Source organism: Panthera uncia, chromosome B1, assembly GCF_023721935.1.
Source record: "Panthera uncia isolate 11264 chromosome B1, Puncia_PCG_1.0, whole genome shotgun sequence".
Lineage (NCBI taxonomy): Eukaryota > Metazoa > Chordata > Mammalia > Carnivora > Felidae > Panthera > Panthera uncia.
In genome coordinates this window covers 43,725,420-43,739,884 of record NC_064811.1, presented here as the reverse complement: position 1 = coordinate 43,739,884, position 14,465 = coordinate 43,725,420, and the positions used below count along the sequence as shown (strand labels likewise).

General features: G+C 42.3%; 1 protein-coding gene across 3 annotated transcripts in view; it reads right to left on the bottom strand.

Annotated features, from left to right (window-relative positions):
* The window catches only part of CEP135 (centrosomal protein 135), a 69,658-nt gene extending 68,333 nt beyond the window's left edge, over window positions 1–1,325 (bottom strand). For all 3 annotated transcript variants that reach the window (XM_049630504.1, XM_049630505.1, XM_049630502.1), the window contains exon 1: window positions 1,160–1,325. The gene's annotated coding sequence lies outside the window, so the exon portion shown is untranslated. The remainder of the gene's footprint in view (window positions 1–1,159) is intronic.
* Window positions 1,326–14,465: the final 13,140 nt, after the last annotated feature.

The window sequence follows — 14,465 nt, the reverse complement described above, 5'->3', positions numbered from 1 at the left end:
TTGGCTCAGGTCATGATCTCAAGGTTGGTGGGTTCAGGCCCCATGTTGGGCTCTGTGCTGACAGCTCAGAGCCTGGAGCCTGCTTCAGATTCTGTGTGTGCTTCTCTCTCTGCCCCTTCCCCACTGAGGTCTGTCTCTGTCTCTCAAAAATAAATAAACATTAAAAAAAATTAAGAAAAGCACCTGTCAAACCAAGAACTAGCAGGGCCTCACCACTCAAATATTTCTCCTCTATTACCAACTTTGGTTACCCAGAAATAATACTTCCTCACATCTGGGCTGAGGCAGAATGTAAATGAATCAAAAAATCATCGAAACACACGGCAGACAGAAAAGATTAATATCCCCCAAGAATAACAAAAAACATGTATTATGCTTTCCTCGCCTATGGGCTGCTGTCTTCCCCCACCTACATCACCCAAGCACTGTGGCTCTCCTCAAATTATCTAGCACAACCATATAAAAAAGTTAAGTTTGGAGGTCCTCCACGCATATGTGTTTAGAACCACTCGCTAGCTTGACTCTGGGGAAAAGCAGGTGTCTGAAAGCCAGTACATCTTGTTTTTACAAAAGTGACTTGTGTGCACATCTGCACAGGGGCTCAAAACAAAACAAAACAAAACGCCAAGCTAAGTTAGGTTGTCTCGAAGTCCTTCAGTGCCAAACTTAAAATAGTAGAGACTGGAAAGGACAGGGGATGTTTTCGAAAATGCAAAACAAAAGTTAACAAACGGCTCTAGTCCTACACCTTGGGATGCTTTGTTTTTTTTTACAAAGAGCACGTACTGTTCTTACTCAACAGGGCACTTTAACTTTTAAATCAACCCATCAGTCGGCAGCAGGCAGGTGTGCATGCACCAAACAAACGCCCCCGGCCAGGGGCGCGGGAGGAAACCCCGCGGCTTGAGTTGCCCCAGGACCACCTCCGGGCCGCGGCTTCACTGCCGGGTGTCGAAGTGAAGGGGTGTAGGACGCGGGCCCGCAGGGAGTATACGCGCCCCGCCCTGCCGGGCCTCACTTCCTCCCGCGGCCGCGCGGCCTCCCTCCCGGCCGCGCCCGGGCCCGGTCCGCGGGGACCTCCGGGGAGGCCACGGCGGGGAGGCCACGGCGAGGACGCCGCCGGCGCGCCCGGGCCTCCCTGCCGCGCGGCGGCACTCACCCACACCTCCGGCCGCCGCTCCCTCCGCCTGCGGCCGTATCACCTCTCAGGCCTCGCCTCTCTCGCTGGCTCCTTCAGCCCTAGACTCCGGCTCCGGCTCTGGGACAGTTTGAAAATGGCGCGGAGAGAAGGTCCCAGCCTGCGCGGAGTCGGCGCCGCGGTTACCCCGGTAACGGGACCAGCAGGCGATTCGCAGCGCGCGGCGGCCGATGGCGGCGCTGGGCACCGGAGCCCGGAAACGCAACGGCCGGACGGCGCGCGGCCACGGCGCCCCCTGACGGCGGGCAAACCCGGAACCTCAGCGGATGCCAGCGGTGATCACGTTGGCCGGGTTCGCTGACAGTCTACTGGGCTGAGGGTTAAAACACTGCCCTTGGTCCCTGCAGCGAATAAGCCTCCACACGCTAGCTGAACTTCGCCTGCTGACCACGAAAAGTCCAACCTAAAAATCACGTTTTCTTTGCTACTTTCCCTGATAACCACCCAATAAAATTGACTATTGCCGCCACATCCATGTCCCTGAAAAGCTCTGAGTAGACACATTTATTATACTTATACCATCATGATGAGTATAACATCATTAAGTTTTGATTCCATGAGTTATAGCTCACTCCATGAAAACGTAATGATTTGTATGTCTCTCCCTGCCACCCCCAACTGTGAATTTTTTGAGTCAGATTATTTTACTCAGCTGACATACTCTCTAACACCTACCACAATAAATGTTTGTGAATGGAATTAAATTGAAATAAACCGATTGTAGAGAGCTCGCTTACTTAGGAAACCGTACAGGTCGTCAAATCCTAGAATTCCATTTTTCCCCTAAAACTTTCTGGATGATCAGAGAGGAGTTCAATTTCTTTCTGTTCATTACTCTCCCAAGTAGGCCTTCCACTCAGAAAAGGTACTTAATCTCAGTATGTCATGTAACTGCTCTGTGGGTTGTGAATAACTTTGCAGCCATTCATATATTATCGTTTCCATTGTGTGTGTCTTGTTTGTTTTCCCACGTGCCTTAATGAGTTGTTTCATGGTATTTCTAGGAGACAGTGACTTAGGTACTCTAGATGGCTATTGTAGTCTTGAATATGTACAGTAAACACATTTTTTTGCTGAACTCCCTTTTGAAAACAGGGAGGCATAAATAAATATCATAGCAGAATGGCTGTGCAACAGCCATCAGTCCAGATAACTCCTGGTCTTCCCTTTGCCCTAAACCATAGTAATTAGAAATATAAAAATCGAAATAAAATATATTCAAAAAGGTGGGTGAAACACTGCAGTTATGGGCCAGTTTCACTCCATGGGACATGGAAGACCAGAGTCACTGCTGGACCCCAGGGCCTAAGGTCAGGGTCCCTCGCACACACATACATATCTCTTGGAGGGCTAACATTCAACCTATTACACTCTCTTAGTGCCTTCCTGACTTCTGTGAGCCATTCTAATAAATTATCTAATCTGAGAGAGGTCATGGGAACCCCAGTTATAGTTGGTCCATCGAAAGTATGGGAGGCCCAGGACTTGTGACTGCGATCTGAAGTAGGAGTAGTCATGTAGGACTGAGCCCTTCACCTGTGGAGTCTGCAGTAACTCTGGGTAGTTAGAGTCAGAACTTAATTGAATTATGGACCCCTCAGAGAAGTGGTTTTGGAAAAGACACTGTATTTGGTGTCAGGAGGGAAAAAAACCTCTCATCTGGTGTCAAAAGTGTTGTGAATAAAAATAACTCACCAGGAAACAAGTAGGTATGTGCAGATAATGTTTAGGAGAAACTTAACAGAGATAAGTTGAGGTTTTTTTTTCAGGTTTCTTCTCTGTATTTTCTTTTTCTTTTTAAAATATTTTTATTTTTGAGAGAGGGAGAGAGTGCACAAACAGGGCAGGGTCAGAGAGAGAGAGAGAGAGAGAGAACCTAAAGCAGGCTCCTCACTGTCAGCACAGAGCCTGATGCAGGGCTTGAACCCAGGAGCCATGAGATCATGACCTGAGCCAAAGTCAGATGCATTATCAGACTGATCCTCCCAGATACCTGCCCCTCTTCTGTGTATTTTCAAAATATATTCTGTGTATCTGAATATCATTAACTGATGTAGTCAATGATGATCCTGTTTCCCCTGTTAGATTATGAGCTCTTTATACTACACAGAAGACTAATGTGATCTTCTTTCTGCCTATAACCAAGCAGAGTGACTGGCACTTAATAAAAGGTCAGGAAGGGTGAACTGAATTGAACAGAGCTGAATGAACCAGATCTTCTGACACCAAGTCCAATGCAGCATAGTTTCCTGTCTTTGGTGACTGCCAAGAAATGGAGCTAAAATGTCAATATGACTCCTAGCTAATTCAGGTCCCTTTATTTAAGCAGCAGGGACTCAGTTTCCCTATTGCTACAGGTGTGTGGTTTGGCTGGCAACCTGATGTTTACTGGCAGATAAGGATAATGGTTACAATAAGTTCCCGTCTGTCTGGAGCCTTGCAGTGGAGCCTCCAGCGACTTGGCTACAAAAGACACTCAAGCTGTGTAAGTGATCAGATGTTATGAGAAGCTGTTCTTTAGCAGCAGAGACACTGGAAAATTATTTCCAAGAAAGGGTCACTTTTAAAAGCAGAATGCTAAAGCATCTTAATGACATAGCAGTTTCTTTTGTGTGTCTACAAAGATATCAGAACTTTTCATTTCATAATACTAGCCCAAGGGATTACACCTTTTAATCACCATTTGGAGTCAATAAGAATAGAGGAGTAGGGGCTCTGTATGAATGACATGAATGAAAAGATTGATAAACACTAACATGTATTTTTAAAAACTTTCTTTTTGCAGGTCAAATATGTATGGTCAAAACACAAAGTATAAGCTGGAAAAATATTTACAATGATTATCATAGACCTAGTATATACAAAGCTCCTATAACTTGACAGCAAAATAACTAATAAATAATAGAATATAGTAGGAAAATGATTTTAAAATGAGCAAAGATATGAACATGTAATTCATCACATGGCTCTTTACTGTGTGAACAAGGACTCAAACTCATTGAAAATAAGAGGCATACAAATTAGAACTAATGGAGGTGTGAAGGATGAGTAGGTAGCCAAGTAAAAGGCAGGAAAAGACAATAAGCAAAGATACAAATAAACTAATATTAATCATTATGTATCAAGTGCTTGTTAGGTTCTGTTCTAAATGCTGGGCGTGCTTTCCAGGTACTAGTTCTTTAATCTCTCTAATAATCCTATGAAATAGGAAGTATAGGTATCTCTATTATACTGAGGAGATTAATTTACCAGAAGTGACGAAGTAAGTGATAGAGTGTTGGCTTCAAGTCTGGAAATGAAAACAACTCTGTCAAGGAAAGGAACTCTATAGGACAATGGCCAAAAAGGAGAATATTCAGATGATGACCAATTAAACTTTGTGGAGACACAGAGTTGCCAGGGTCCCCAAAGTTCAATTAGACCAACTTCTACAGAAACACAGATTTCTGTGCAACCTCTCCAACACATGGCCACCCCACTTACTCCTACATCTAGTGATAAGAGAACTCACTACCTTTCAAAGCAGCTCAGTGCATCACTGAAAGCTTTTTTAGAAAAAGTCTTCTTTGTATGAAGCTAAAATCTGCTTCTCCTTGAGTGTCAGCATTTTTTTCTGAGCAATCAGAAGAAAGTGAATCTTCTCCCTCATATGTATGATGACCCTTCAGAATACCCCAGATCCTTCAACCTTTGCTCAAATGACATGGTCTCCAAGTCCATAACTTATCTGGCTACCTCCTCTGGAGGTAGAAACTCTAGTTTCTCTGTTTTCCTCTAAAATGTATACCCAGAAAAGATTGCATCAGATTAGGACTGAGGACTGGGATATATTTTTTCTCTTCATATACCTGCACAGTACATTCACTGTATACAACACAATCCAGTATCACGTTAGCCTTTTTAGTAACTGAGTCACATATTCACCAGTAAAGAACCATACACAGTGTTCTTACTATCGCTGATATATTTTTAATATCTATATTTATTTATATTACCCTGAAGGCAAACATGAGTTTCCGGAGCAGAGACCAAAGTTATTATTACTTACATCAATAACTATGGGTTCCTTTGCCCAACCCCCAAAGTGATGTGATGAAAGCCACCTGTTGCTCAATATGTGCTGGTTTCTGTAGTGCAGGAGAGTAAGCCCCTTTAAATTGAGAATCTGAGAGCTTATATTTGAGAGGGACAGCACTCACCCTTCCCCTCCTGAAAAAGGGAGAAAAACCTTTGCTGTTTATGGTACACTCATTTTCCTTGGGAAGAGAAAGGAAAGGTCCTGGGTTCTTACCTGCTGGAATATAAATATGTTTGACCCTTCAGCAACATGGGGGGTTGGGGCACGGACCTCCTGCACAGTTGAAAATCCATATATAACTTTTGACTTCCTTAATACTTACTAATAGCCTACTATTGACTAGAAGCCTTACTGATAATATTAAATGGATTAACACATATTTTGTGTGTTACATGTATTATATAATGTATTCTTACAAGAAAGTAAGTTCGAGAAAAGAAAATGTTATTGAAAAAATCATAAGGGGGCGCCTGGGTGGCTCAGTGTCTGTTAAGTGTCCGACTTTGGCTCAGGTCATGATCTCAACGGTCTGTGGGTTCGAGCCCCGCATCGGGCTCTGTGCTGACAGCTCAGAGCCTGGAGCCTGCTTCAGATTCTGTGTCTCCTTCTCTCTCTGCCCCTCCCCCACTCATCCTTCCTCTCCCTCTCTCTCTCTCTCTGTGTCTCTCTCTCTCTCTGTGTCTCTCTCTCTCTCAAAAATAAATAAACATTAAAAAAAAGAAAGAAAAAAGAAAATCATATGAGAAAATACACTTACAGTACTGTATTGTATTTATCAAAAAAATATCTGCATGTAGGGGCGCCTGGGTGGCTCAGTAGGTTAAGCGTCCCACTACAGCTCAGGTCATAATCTTGCAGTTTGTGAGATTGAGCCCTGCATTGAGCTCTGTGCTGTCAGCTCAGAGCCTAGAGCCTGCTTCAGATTCTGTGTCTCCTTCTCTCTCTGCCCCTACCCCACTCGTGCTCTGTCTCTGTCTCTCTCTCTCTCTCAAAAATAAATAAACATTGAAAAAAATTTGCATGTAACTGGACACGAGCAGTTCAAACCCATATTGTTCAAGAGTCAACTGTAAATGCCTCCAGGGGAAAGACAAGAGCAGCTTCTCCTGGTCTATAACTCCTGTGATGTCCCCTTGGTTTGGGTTTCGCCCCCCTCCCCCTACCTCTGAAAGGTAAATACATATGTCTTGGGAGGTAAATCTCTCAGTTCTCTCATTGTATTCTGTCATAGCCATATTTTAACTTCTAAGTCTTGTTCTTTAACCCAGGTTTTGGTAAAACCTGCTCAGAAAGTCCTAACTATGCAGAAACATGAAAATACTTACTTGCTGACTTGGGCTGTATTTGCATCCTTTTCCTAGGCCCAAACTGACTCTCATTCTCTCTCTCTTACTTATCACGGGTCCCCAGGACTCAGCTTCAGTGTCAGTCAACATGTATTGGGCTGCGATTATCAGAATGACCGATTAATAATTGGTTAAGTCATCAAAATGTTTCATGTTCTCACTTGACAAAAAACCCTGACAGTAGTAGGTCCTAGTTTGGTTTGCAGTTCAGTGGTGCCATCAAGACTTGATCACTTCTCTTCTTCCACTTTCTCTTCTCAGTGGATGGCTTTTATCTTAAGACCTTTTGCCTCACTGTCTCCTGGGATGGCTGTCACAACTCTAAGAAACCAGTCTCCATGCAAAAACACCCAATACAAGAAGTGAGGGATTGCATGACAAGAAAAAGAAAAAGGATTGTGCCTCAAAGGCCTCTTTCCCATATGAGAGAAAAATGTCTCCCAGAATCCCCTAGTAGAGTTCCCTTTGTTGGCCAGAACTGGGTCCCATGCCCACCCTGAGAGTGGTCCCTGGCAAAGAAGGCCTGAATCAGCTGTGATTTATTCCTAGACCAAATTAGGGGTTTATTAGCATGGAATAGAATGTAAAAAATGATCCAAGAATTTTGGGAGATCTTGTCTCTTCATCTCAAATCAAGAGAGAGAGGATTTAAAGGAACCACTTAATAGTGTTCCTTGAGCAAAGGAGAGAATCCTGAGGTGAGGACAGCCTCTCGGAGTTTGTTGTATCTTTCCCACAACCAAGTATGAGCTTCACGTGAGCAAAGATATTGGCTCCTGTACCAGATCCTGTGAATTGCATCCCTTGGTATCTGCTCCAGGTTCCTGGTGTGCCTTCCTGTATGGGAGGCTAGAGAGCTGAGTGCTGTGTTTCATGGATTCCCTTGAATGGAATTCCCACTGTCATCTGCACTCATATGAGACTCACATGAGGAACTGGATGAAGGAGAATGAGCAGCAGAATGTGAGGCACCTGTTTGGCTTGGATGGGTGGTGGCAGAGGTAGTTTCAGGAGCATCCTGCAGCATTGGTGAAAGCTTTCCTGACCACAAAGGAGGTGTGATCCTGGCAGTGGGAGCCATTTCTAGAAGCTTTGCCTAGAGCATGTTCTTCTAGCCCTTCCAAACAATTTTTGTAAGCCTCCTACCACCTGGTTGAAGGCCCCTTCTGTTTAAATGATCTAGAGGGATTTCTGTGGTCTACAACTATAACCTCACAGGAAAGGGTCCTGTCCAGGAAGGTCTGCAGGAAGGAAAGCTGGAGATCGTGCCAGTTCCAGGGTGGAGGAATAAGAGACCTCTGGGAATAGGGATGCTTTGACTCTTCACAAGTGAGCTGCAGGTTAGAGAGCCCTAGGGAAGAAGGGAGGAGGGTTTCCAAAGCACCCACAACAAAAAAGAAAGGGGTTTTAATACTGGTTAGAGAGCAGACGTTGGCTCACAGCAACACTGGTCAAGTAAGAACTTTCCTGTCTCCTCACCTCCCCTACTTTCTTAAGCAGTTTGGGTAGAGGAGGAATTGACATGGGGGCAGGAAAGGGGAAAGTAAGTGACCACTTCCCTTTATCTTCTCTCTCTGCAGCAAACCCAAGCTAGGAAAGGGCGAAAACATTGACCATTGAGCCATGCTTAAAGTTTTGTCTATGACAGGGAACTAGATATTTTAATTACTGACATGGACTTATTCTACTTAAGAGACACCAAAAAAGTCATGGGTCATGCTGGAGTTATTTCTAGGGGCAAGAGGAAGAACTGCATGTGAGGAAATAAAATGTATATTTTGAGCCATTCTGAGCAAACCACACGTACTTTGAACATAAGTATACTTTGGCTTCTTTTTTTTCCCCCTCAAGGTTGGGAAAAACTATTTGAAGAGGAAGATTCTGATACACAGAACCTGTCTCATCTCATTCTTCCTAACTCATCAAAATTGGATGATGACAAACAGAAGTTTCAGAAATATCCTCTACAGAGACGAAAAGCCCCTGAGAGATGATGCAAATATATAAAAATGTTCAAGAAACGTTGGAGAAATCAATGGATGCCAAATATGTGATGGGATATTATGAGAAGCTGGTGATATTTCAAGGAATACCCTCAATTTTCCAGTTGATGGAATGCAAAGTCAAAATCAGCATGCTCCGTACTCTAGTGCTCAGCATTCGAGGTTTCACTGGAAAGACCAATTCCTGGGCTGGATCCTCTATGGGTCTGATCCAATACAGCAATTACTTCTCCTGTGTAGAGCTCCCATAGCACCCTGTGCTTCTTTCCATAGCATTTAATTTTCTGTATTATAATTGATTTTCAAATTTGTTTAGCAGGATTGTGAACTTAACTCATACCACATTTCCGAAATATGGAGAAGTTGTAGTCCCTTTGTTAACTAATCCAGCCTTTTTCCTCCATTCCTCCCTGCTGGTAAAAACAATGAGCATTTAGCCTTTCCTGGTTTAAACTTAATTTGATCCAATAATTTAAACACTCCCTTTAAAAAGTGATGTTAGTCTGTCTTGGAAAATGAAAGCTTAGTCTGTCGGATTTTCCACCCTTTCAGTTCCAAGATGTTAATTGGGTGTATGCATGTGGGGAGGTGTGGAGTTGCCTGACCTTGTGGCTAAGGGGAACACTGGTCTTTGGGAACCTCTTCTACTCTTGTCCACTTAGATGCTCTTGACATTGCTGGCATTGCGCTGAAGCCTGTGGCTGGTGTGATGCATGGATATCTCTTTGTCTCTCTGTTTCTGCCTCTCTTTCTGATGGCTCTTTCTGACTCTGCCTTCCCTGGTCTCCTCCCACTATTACATCCTTTGACTGGCTATGACTCCCATTTTATCCCATCTCATCCTGCAATCCCTCACCTAACTCACTGGCACTGTGAGATTCCCAGCCAGATTCTCAGATATTCCAAGTCACATCTGGAAAGTATAGGTTACTCTGAAATTAAATTTCATGACTTTTCTCTGCCTGGCCATGCTGGCCCTTCTTGGGTAGCCTGCAATGAGGTCTCTTCTCAGAGTCTCAGATGGACAAAGGGAGGGAAGGAACTCCTTTTGCCCTTGCTGTCTTCCCCAGTGCCATACTACGTACTAAGCACAAGTGTCTGACTGTGCTGGGCCTGCCTTGCTCTCTTCCTCCCACAGTTCCGGGGCGAAGAGGAATGGCTTCCCTCCCCGCTTCTTTAGTAACACACCTTCCTTGTACCACAGACTAGTTAGAGGTCCCCAACAGGATGTCTTCTCCACTCAAGGAAAGAATGGTCTAGTCGACCAGGCCTGGTTTCTAGTGGTTGGGGGATGAAGGTTAATAAAAGAATTTAGGAAATCCCCTCCCAATTCAACAACCTGTTTTTTTGTTTGTTTTGTTTTTTGTTTTAAATGTTTATTTATTTTGAGGGAGGGAGAGAAAGAGCACAAACAGGGGAGGGGCAGAGAGAGAGAATCCCAAGCAGGCTCCATGCTGTTGGCTTAGACCCCCCACCAATGCCCCCCCCCCCCCGGCCAGGGTTCAATCTCAGGAACTGTGAGATCATGACCTGAGCTGAAATCGAGAGTCAGATGCTTAACCCAGGTGCCCCAAAAACCTGTTTTTTGAGGCTATTGTTTGGCTGCACAATCTTATTTGAAGGTCAGAACCTGATCTTTCCCTCTGCATTACATGTAAATTGTTTGGAACAGTGCCTGGCACCCAGTATGCAATCAATGTTCTCATTCTGTAACAAATCTCTTAATCTCCTCCTGAGACTGGCTGCTGTCTTGTGTAAACTGGAAAAGCAAAAGAGAAAAATCATGCTGATAATTTCTATAATATTAACCTTATTAACATCTACATTTTACCATATTTCAAAATTATCAACTAGTATATGCTAGTGGAGAAATTCAAACAATATAGGAGATTACAAAGTGCAAGTCCCCAAGAAAATTCTAGTATTTTCTCTGATCTGGCCCCTGTTTTATTCATTTCCCTAAAGGTAATGACTACAAGCAGTTTGGTTGAATCTTTTTACTTGTCTGTCTCTCCCATTACACGATGAGGTTTTTGAGTTCATCTCTGTAGCATCGCAGGTCACCAATAAATGCTTGATGAATGAATAAATAATTGAATAGGAAGTTATCAAATAACATAGATTACATAAAATATCTTTAAGAAAAACTTTACTATTATATAAACTTGTTAAGATGCTTAGTCACTTTTTGAGCTTTTCTTGATAGGATTACATCTGATTAAAATAGAACAGAGATTAAATTATAAGATTAATTTATTTACAGTGTTCTTTTAAATGCTTGCTATATTATACTGAATAATGAAGATTGGATGATGACAAGGCATTTCATCAAGGCTTTTGGGCTTTTATGTGAATATCTGATACCATCCCAGTAATTCCTAAAGCTTTCATGCTTATTTTATTTTTGATGTGTTACAGCATATAGGCAATACAGCCTCTGCTATCTTAATGTGCTAAGGTAAAATGGAATGTGCTGGTGATTGATCAATTGGATTCACCAATGTTTTAAAAGGCAGTAATATGATTCTTTTTTAAATTAAAAAAAAGAAATAATTTTGGCAGTCTGATTATGATGGGGAAGAGACATACCAATCTAGTGAATAGATTATTGGTGCAAGAATAAGAAACAAGACCCACTATGTCTCCTTTCCAGGACTGGTAATGGGGTTCAACCCAGGTCCTTTTGGAGGATTCCAAACCAGTATCTTGGAAGACCGGTTGAGGATAGGAGCCTCTCTTCCCTGCTGTGTCCCAAGTGGATAGATAGCAGACATCTCTTTCTTTGCACGGTCACAGAAGCACATCTGATAATAGGACCTGGGTTTGAATTGTGGCTCCATCATTTCTTAGCAGCATGGCCTTGGGAAAACTGTTTGACCTCACTAAGTGGGCTTGTTGTGAGAATTAAACTGAATAACACATTCTTACCATAGTGCTTCACACATAGTGCTCAAGGTTAATTACAAACTACTAGCCATCTAGAAACTAGAGCTTTCTTTCTAACCAAGATATGTTTAGGTTGCTACTAGAGGGAGTAAGCCTCTACTTCCTGCATCCACAAGTGACTTGGTTTTCTGAACCTGTACCTGTCTCCTCCCTATTACTAGCTCAGAGTAGGAAAGCTATGATGCTGGCAGCTATGTGGTAGCAGTGGTGGAAGCCATGGATTGCCACTGTAGTGATATGATCTTGAAGATGAAAGTCAGTGGTGGGCCTCTGACTTATGACTCCCTGGACCTTCCATTGATTTTTTAAGCACATAATTTAATGAATTAAATTCGTTTCTTTTTGAAATACCTAGAACTCTGATGGGTACACAAGCTCAAGATTATTTTATTTATTTATTCCTTTATTTAAAAAAAGTTTTAAGTTTATTTATTTATTTTCAGAGAGAGAGTGCACAAGAAGGGGAGGGGCAGAGAGAGAGGGAGAGAGAATCTCAAGCAGGCTCCGCACCATCAGCACAGAGCCCAATGGGGCTCAAACCCACAAATGATGAGATCATGACTTAAGCTGAGATCAAGAGTTAGATGCTTATCTCACTGAGCCACCCAGGCACCACTCAAGATCATTTTAGTAAAGTCCTAGCTTTGATTCTGGATCCCTGTCTGGGCCATTATTCTTCCTTTCTTCATAATCAAGCTTCTGGAAAGAGTAGTCCTTCTATATTGTAAACCTATCCTTTATCTCATTTTGTACTCAATTCTACCACAGTCTGGCTTCCTCTCTGCTACTAAAGCACTGAAATGCTTTGACCAAGGTCAGCAATGACCAACCAAATACTAAATTCAGTAGACTTTTTCAGTCCTTGACTTACTAACCATCATTGGAAACTATTTCATTAGTTTGACTGTTGATCACACCTTTCTTTCTGGAAACTGCTCCTTTCTTGATCCTTGTGACACAACATCTTTTAGTCTTCTCCCACTTCTTTGGTCAACCTCTGTTGTGAGCTTTTTCTTCTCTGATCCCATTAAATGTTGGTGCCTCCTAGGGTTCAAGCCTCAGAGCTCATCCCTTCTTACTCAGTATACTGGGCTTCTGTGAATTCAGCTACTGTCCCCATGGTAATGACTCCTGAATCTCCACCCCTCCTCTGTGTAAAATCCCTGCATATTCTGGGCACTGTAGACAACACCCTCTCCTTCTGCCTCGAGACACATTGAATTCTGAAAACACCCTGCCTGGGTCTTTCGTTCTCTCATGACTTTATCAGATGGCTTCCCCTCATCATTGTTATATCTCTCTCCCACCAAATTTTCCTGAAATATAAAAACATTTGCTTGTTAGACAATGGTTTCTTAGAGACAACACCGAAAACAGAAGTGACAAAAGAAAACATGGATCAATCGAACTTTATCAAAAGAAAATATTTTGTGCTAGGGGCACTTGGGTGGTTCGGTCAGTTAAGCTCAGGTCATGACCTTGAGGGTTGTGAGTTTGAGCCCCTCATAGGGTTCTGTGCTGACAGCTCGGAGCCTGGAGTCTGTTTCAGATTCTGTGCCTTCCTCTCTTTCTGCCCCTCCCCTGCTCACACTGTCTCTCAAAAATAAATAATAAAAAAAATTTTTTAAGAAAATATTTTGTGCTATAAACAATATCACCAACAAAGTGAAAAGACAATCTGCAGAATGGGAGAAAATTTTTGCACATCATATATCTGTTAAGGGACTTATATCCAGGATGTATAAAGAACTCTTATGACTCAATAATAAAGAGATAAATTAAAAATAGGCAAAAGAGGGGAACCTGAGTGGCTCATTTAGTTAAGCATCCGACTCATGGTTCATGGTTTCGAGTCCTGCATGGGGCTCTGAACTGTGGTATGGAGCCTGCTTGGGATTCTCTCTGTCTTTCCTTCTCTCCCTCTCTCTCTCTCTCTCTCTGCCTTTCCCCAACTTGCTCTTTCTCTCTCTCTGTCAAAATAAATAAATAAACTTAATAAAAATAAAAATAGGCAAAAATTTGGATAAGTATTTCTCTAAAGAAGGTATACAAAAGCCAGTAAGTACCTCAAAAGATGCTCAACATCCATCAGGAATCGATAAACATCCACATGGACAAACCATAATGAGATACAACCTCACATTTACCAGGCTATAATCCAAAAGATAGACAATAACAAGTGTTGACAGGGATGTGGAAAAATTGGACCCCTCATACGTTGCTAGTGGGAATGTAAAACAGTGCAGTCACTTTGGAAAACAGTTTGACAGTTCCTCAAAAAGTTAAACGTAGAGTACGATCCAATCAGCCAAAAATGCAAAAATGTTAATTCAAAGAGATACATGCACTACTATATTTATAGCAATATTACTTACAATAGTCAAATTACTGAAGTAGTCCAGGTGTCCACTGATAAATAAATGGATAAAGAAGACGTGGTATATAAATACAATGGAACATTATTGAACATAAAAAATAACAAAATCTTGCCATTTGCAATGACATGAGTGGAGCTGGAGAGTATAATGCTGAGCAAAATAAGTCAGTCAGAGAAAGACAAATACCATATGATTTCACTCATTTGTGGAATTTAAGAAATAACAACAATAAAAAAATGAGCAAAGGTAAAAAGAGACGGAGAGAGAGAGAGAGAGAGAGAGACAAACTAAGAAAGAGATTCTTTACTATAGAGAACAAACTGATGGTTACCAGAGGGGAGAGGGTGGGGGGATGGGTTAAATAGGTTATGGGGGTTTAGGAGGGCACTTGTTGTGATGAGCACTGGGTGATGTATGGAAGTATTGAATCACCATATTGTACACCTGAAACTAATATTACACCATATGCTGACTATACTGGAATTTAAAATTAAATTTAAATTAAAAAAAATTTTT